Source organism: Giraffa tippelskirchi, chromosome 8 (assembly GCF_054371585.1).
Source record: "Giraffa tippelskirchi isolate mGirTip1 chromosome 8, T2T-mGirTip1v1.2.pri, whole genome shotgun sequence".
Classification (NCBI taxonomy): domain Eukaryota; kingdom Metazoa; phylum Chordata; class Mammalia; order Artiodactyla; family Giraffidae; genus Giraffa; species Giraffa tippelskirchi.
Window position 1 is genome coordinate 101304511 of NC_137282.1, and position 6088 is coordinate 101310598.

The window sequence follows — 6088 nt, forward strand, 5'->3', positions numbered from 1 at the left end:
ACAATAGAACATCCTGGTTTCATTAATGGACAAACCCAGAGCCAAACCATGGTCTGCATTAGATTGAGCCAGCGCTGGGCAAAATCTGAGGTTGAATGCTACAGGGCTAGAAATCTGGAGCCTTGGGTTCTGGGTCAGCTTGCCACTAAAGGTGACAGAGGCAAACCAACTTCTCTATGTCTGTCTCAGTTTTCCCAGCTGTAGGAGAGGCATGATATCTGCTCCATTCACATTCACAGGAGCATCCTGAGAGTCAAATCATATTCAAATGCTTTGTAAACGGTAAGACTATGTTGGTGAGAAACAGCAGAGATCTTTTAGTAAGCTCAAACCACATCCAGAGACTCATGTAATTTATAAGAATCTATATTTTGGCTTTTGTCCTTTTATCATTCAATAAATATTTATTGAACTTCTCTAACATTATTATTTGTTGATGCAAGGCACAATCCTTAGTGCTATGAAAACATATGTATATACCATGATGGTCTGCTCTGAAGGAAGCTATACAAAGTGAGAGAGAAGAAACACTGCATAAAAAGACAACAAGAAATAGAGTTTGTACGTAAGTACCAATGGAGCTTCCCAGGTGGTGCAGTGGTAAAGAATCTGCCTACCAATAGAGGAGACACAAGAGATGTGGGTTTGATCTGTGGGTTGGGAAGATCCTCTGGAGTAGAAAATGGCAACCATCTCCAGTATTCTTGCTGAAAAACCCCATGGACTGAGGAGCTTGGGGGGCTACAGTCCATGGGGTTGCTGAGAGTTGGACACAACTGAGCGCACACACACACCAATGGGAGACAGTATAACAGTGACGGAAAGTACAGGCTTTGGCATCATAACTTCTGGGTCTGAATCCTGGCTCTATCATTAACTCACCATGTGACCTTGGGCAGCTTATATAACCTCTCTTTATCTCAGTTTCCTCATCTGTAAAATGGAAAGCATAACACCTACTTTATGATCTACTTGTGGGGAATAAATGTGTTAATACATTAAAAATTCTCAGAATAGTACCTGGCACGTACATAGGATACACTTAATGTTAACTGAATATCAAGACATCTTGTGGTACAACTATTGAGAGGGTGAAAGAGCATTAAAGATTATGGTCAAGAGTGGCTCAGGAGTCCTGACCTAGGGATTGAAAGTTGGGAAGGCTCAGTGGAGGCAAAGTGAAGGGAATGAAGACTAGACAGTGGGAGCACTCTGGACAGGTCAAATGGCCTGCATGAAGGTCCCGAGCCTGGTTTGTATGATGTGCCTTTGGGCCAGTGTGAAGAGAAGGGTCAGGGTTTCCAAATGGAGACACTGGGGAGCAGGAGCAATGAAACCAGATATTCTGAGTGGGATGAGAGCTCATCTTTGCTTACATGACCACAGCCAGAAGCTGGGCATATTTCAAAGTTTCCAGCACACCTTGCTTCTCTACATACAGGCTATAGCTTAAATTTACCTTTGTAAGTATATTGCTTTTGAATTTTGGAGAGAAAAACAGACACTTTAACAGGCTTTTTTGGTCCTACAAAGATAAATCTAAATATACTCTCTCTGGAATTATAAAGTTCTTCACACTGAGATGTTAAACTGTTTTGCATAATAATGTTGAGGCCATCCCATGAGGCTTGCATAGAATTCACAGGATTACACCTATAGACACGGAGAAAGGGAAGGAAGGAGAAAAGGACAAAGGAAGAGAGTGAGAAACTAGTTAAAAATTATGCACACTGCTGCCACAGGAGTGAGTAGGAACTTAGATTCTGCTGTGCTCTCCATGGTTTTCAGACCCTGTGCCTTAAGCAGATGAATATCTCACCACAGTAAATGGAATTCTGAAGTTAAAAGAAATCTTAACACAGAATAGCTACTTCATCTGGTATTTTGCGGAGGAAATGCTGACCTATTTCAAACTCAAAGGGTCAGCCAGGCTCTACTAGGCTTCCTGAGAAAGGTGTGTCCATCTGCAATGTGGCTCTCCTCCAAACGGTTTCCAAAGTTAAGTCCTTACACAGATTTTTCCTTACCCACTGACTTGAGAACCTAAACCTCAGGAAAGATCCAGCTCCACCATTCAAAAGATTGTTTTCCACTGGGTAGTTATCCCAACAGATTATGAACATGGAGGAGAGGGGCTAGTGGACCGCAGGTATGAGGAGGAATATGTGCCTTCTTCAAACCTGTCTTTTGAGGGCTCATATGCTATGACCCCGGAGAAGGCAATGGCACCCCACTCCAGTACTCTTGCCTGGAAAATCCCATGGACAGAGGAGCCTGGGAGGCTGCAGTCCATGGGGTCGCTAAGAGGCGGACATGACTGAGCCACTTCACTTTCACTTTTCCCTTTCATGCATTGGAGAAGGAAATGGTAACCCACTCCAGTGTTCTTGCCTAGAGAATCCCAGGGACGGCGGAGCCTGGTGGGCTGCCGTCTATGGGGTTGCACAGAGTTGGACACGACTGAAGCGACTTAGCAGCAGCAGCAGCATGCTATGACCCAAACTTCAGCTAAGGAAGAGAGCTAACATCTGTCTTAGTGAAGCGAGGTAATCAGGCCCCTGCAAAAAGGCAGCAGACCGGGAACCGAGGTGGGAGAACCACTGGGGATCCTGGAAGGCCGTGACCTCTGACTCTGGAAGGATTCAGATCTAGTATTCAGAGTTCAGGGGTAGAGGAGTCTATATTATAATTTCTTCTGTGGTCCCTTACTTTTTAGTGAAGTATTTGTTTCTAATCATGAGGCATGATCTAGACTATGTTTTGGACCAAGCGGTAAAGGATCCCAAAAAGGAAGCAGGAGCAAAAGCCTAGGGAAGCCAGAGTCGAAAAGATTAGAAAGTCTGTGAGAAGCTTATTGGGTCTGACCCTAGGACTGTTGCCCATGATCGGGAGGGATGCTTTTCATTGAAAATATTCTACTTTGGTGAATACCTGTCCTCCACGAGCCCATGTTAAATGGGAATCACTGTACATTTTCCCTGAGCAAAGCAATGAGGAAATTCCTCTCAGAGGAAGCAGGACTGGGCCCTGAGAGACGGTGTTCCCTTTCCAACAGGAAGTCCTTCGGGGACACCCAGAGCCTGCCTTGTCATCCCACAGCACTGTGAGCCCCTCTCGCTCCACTTTCTGCCCATTGTGGGAACTGCCATTCTGCTTCTGGGAAGAGAGGACCAAGTGAGAGACACTATGGACAACAGACAAGACTTGGTTACTGACGGGATGACTGTGGAGAAAACCAAACCAAGGAACCTGCTCATTTCCTTGTCTGCTTCCTAGCCCATCCCTCCCCACACACGCTCCATCCCAGTGAAATGTGTCATTATTTCCTAGCTTGAATTTCACACACCAACAAAAAAATTAGAGCTACTTTATAAACAGTGGTTTTACCATGCCAGGCAATTGGCAAGAAGTTACAGGAGTCTGCAGTCTTTACTTGCTTTTTTATTGCAGACAGCACATTCCTAGAGACCATGTCATAAAGTGGATCATTGAAAAGCAAATTACATTTTCCCACAGGAACAATGTTATAATTAGAGGCTGCATTCCTGACAAAGGATTTGGCTTCATGTAAATAGTAGACATGAACAAAAATATTTCACAAAAGCAAAGATTCAAGAACTATAAATCCTTATAATTGTTTAAAATAATAAAATTTTCTCCAAGTATATAAACCAGGCAGGATTAGAGGGAGTACACATTGATTATTCAGGGACTCCAATGTACCATAAAGTGTACATTAAAACATAACTACTGTGTCATAAATTAGAACCTGAAACTAACTTTAATATAGTCATTACACACTTAATTAACAATGGGGAAGCAGTGAAGTACTGTGGTTAAATGTGGCATTGGATGTTAGGAGATCTAACCTGCAGACTTACCCCCTTCTAGGGGGTAAGAGCTTTGTAAAGTCAGGGGCTGGACCAGCCCACGTGGGTAGGTAGGACCTGCATAGAGCCTGAATCAAAGTCATTTTTACAATGAACTGTTCAGGTTTGGGCTGTCACTTTGAAACAGTAAATCACTTTCTCCAGGTTTTTGCCTCTTCATCCGAATAAGAAGCTGAACCGTAAAATCTCTAAGGTACCTATCAGCTCCAGAATTCTAAGACTGCCATTCTGCTCTCTTAGAATTCAGAATAGTTTCTGGCTGTGGTCAACTGTCACTTGGGTGAACCTTAATTTGAACCTCTAGTATTCATCCCCTTCTGTGGTCCCTAGCCACATTCTGGGCTTGGCCACGTGAATGACTTTGGCCAATGGGACTTTGTCAAGCAAGATAAAAGCAAAGGCTTAATAAATGCTTGTACAATAGGACTTGTTCTCTTGAGACCCTCCCTCTTGGAAACCAGATACCATGCTGTGAGGAGTCCAAGACTCACAAAGAAATCACATGGAGAAGAACCAAGAAATCTAGCAGACTTCCCTAGCAGAGCTAGTTGCCAGTACCAACTAGTAGTCATGAGAGTAAGCATCTTGGACATTACACCCCAGCTGAGCCCCCAAATGACAGCAGCCCCAGCTAATACCATGTAGAGCAGAAGAACCTCCCAACCGAGCCCAGTCAACCCACAGAGTCATGACAGATAAAAAACAAGTGTTTTAAAACACTAAGCTTTGGGGTGATATTATACAGCAATAGCTAACTGAAATTCTAGGAAACAATTTAAATGGCTTTGAGCTTTTGTGAAAAAAAAAACAAACTGTACAAGGAAGATTGAAAAAATGTGTATTTTTCTCTATATGAATCTTCCTATATTGAGAAATATTCAAAATATTCCAATGTTATTCAAATAGACTCAAAATACTGCAGTAGTGCTCAATAAATATTTGCAACAGATTAATATTGTCACCCTGCTTATTTAATTTATATGCAGAATACATCATGAGAAACGCTGGGCTGGAAGAAGCACAAGCTGGAATCAAGACTGCTGGGAGAAATATCAATAAACTCAGATAAGCAGATGACAGCACCCTTATGGCAGAAAGTGAAGAAGAACTAAAGAGCTTGATGAAAGTGAAAGAGGAGAGTGAAAAAGTTGGCTTAAAGCTCAACATTCAGAAAACTAAGATCATGGCATCTGGTCCCATTACTTCATGGCAAATAGATGGGGAAACAGTGGAAACAGTGTCAGACTTTATTTTTCTGGGCTCCAAAATCACTGCAGATGGTGACTGCAGCCATGAAATTAAAAGATGCTTACTCCTTGGAAGGAAAGTTATGACCAACCTAGATAGCATATTAAAAACCAGAGACATTACTTTGTCAACAAAGGTCTGTCTAGTCAAGGCTATGGTTTTTCCAGTGGTCATGTATGGATGTGAGAGTTGGACTATAAAGAAAGCTGAGTGCCAAAGAATTGATGCTTTTGAACTGTGGTGTTGGAGAAGACTCTTAAGAGTCCCTTGGACAGCAAGGAGATCCAACCAGTCCATCCTAAAGGAGATCAGTCCTGGGTGTTCGTTGGTAGGACTGATGTTGAAGCTGAAACTCCAATACTTTGGCCACCTGATGCGAAGAGCTGACTCATTTGACAAGACCCTGATGCTGGGAAAGATTGAGGGCAGGAGGAGAATGGGATGACAGAGGATGAGATGGTTGGAAGGCATCACCGACTCAATGGATATGGGTTTGGGTGGACTCCAGGAGCTGGTGATGGACAGGGAGGCCTGGCGTGCTGTGGTTCATGGGGTCGCAAAGAGTCGGACATGACTGAACGACTGAACTGAACTGAATATGTTTCCTCTTCCTGAAAAATATTTTTCCTCTCTTGAGAAAGTAGAGTTGTTCAAATGCACAATCAAATAAAGGTCACAAGGAAATGATATGCGCTATTCAGTCATTCTACTTGACACTTTGTCGACAACTCTCAGAACACTCTTTCACTACTGATAATCCATAAAAACGATTATCAAGCAAAGCAAAAACTTTAAAATAGGACTGCAGCATCATGTCTAGTAAGGCAGAATATACTTTTTCCTGGTTAAAAAAAAAAGCTGTTGGCATTCAGAGCTGGGGAGAAATGGGCAAATTCAGACGAAAATGTAGGTTTTCCTAAAGTAAAGGGATGAGACACACAACTTTTCAA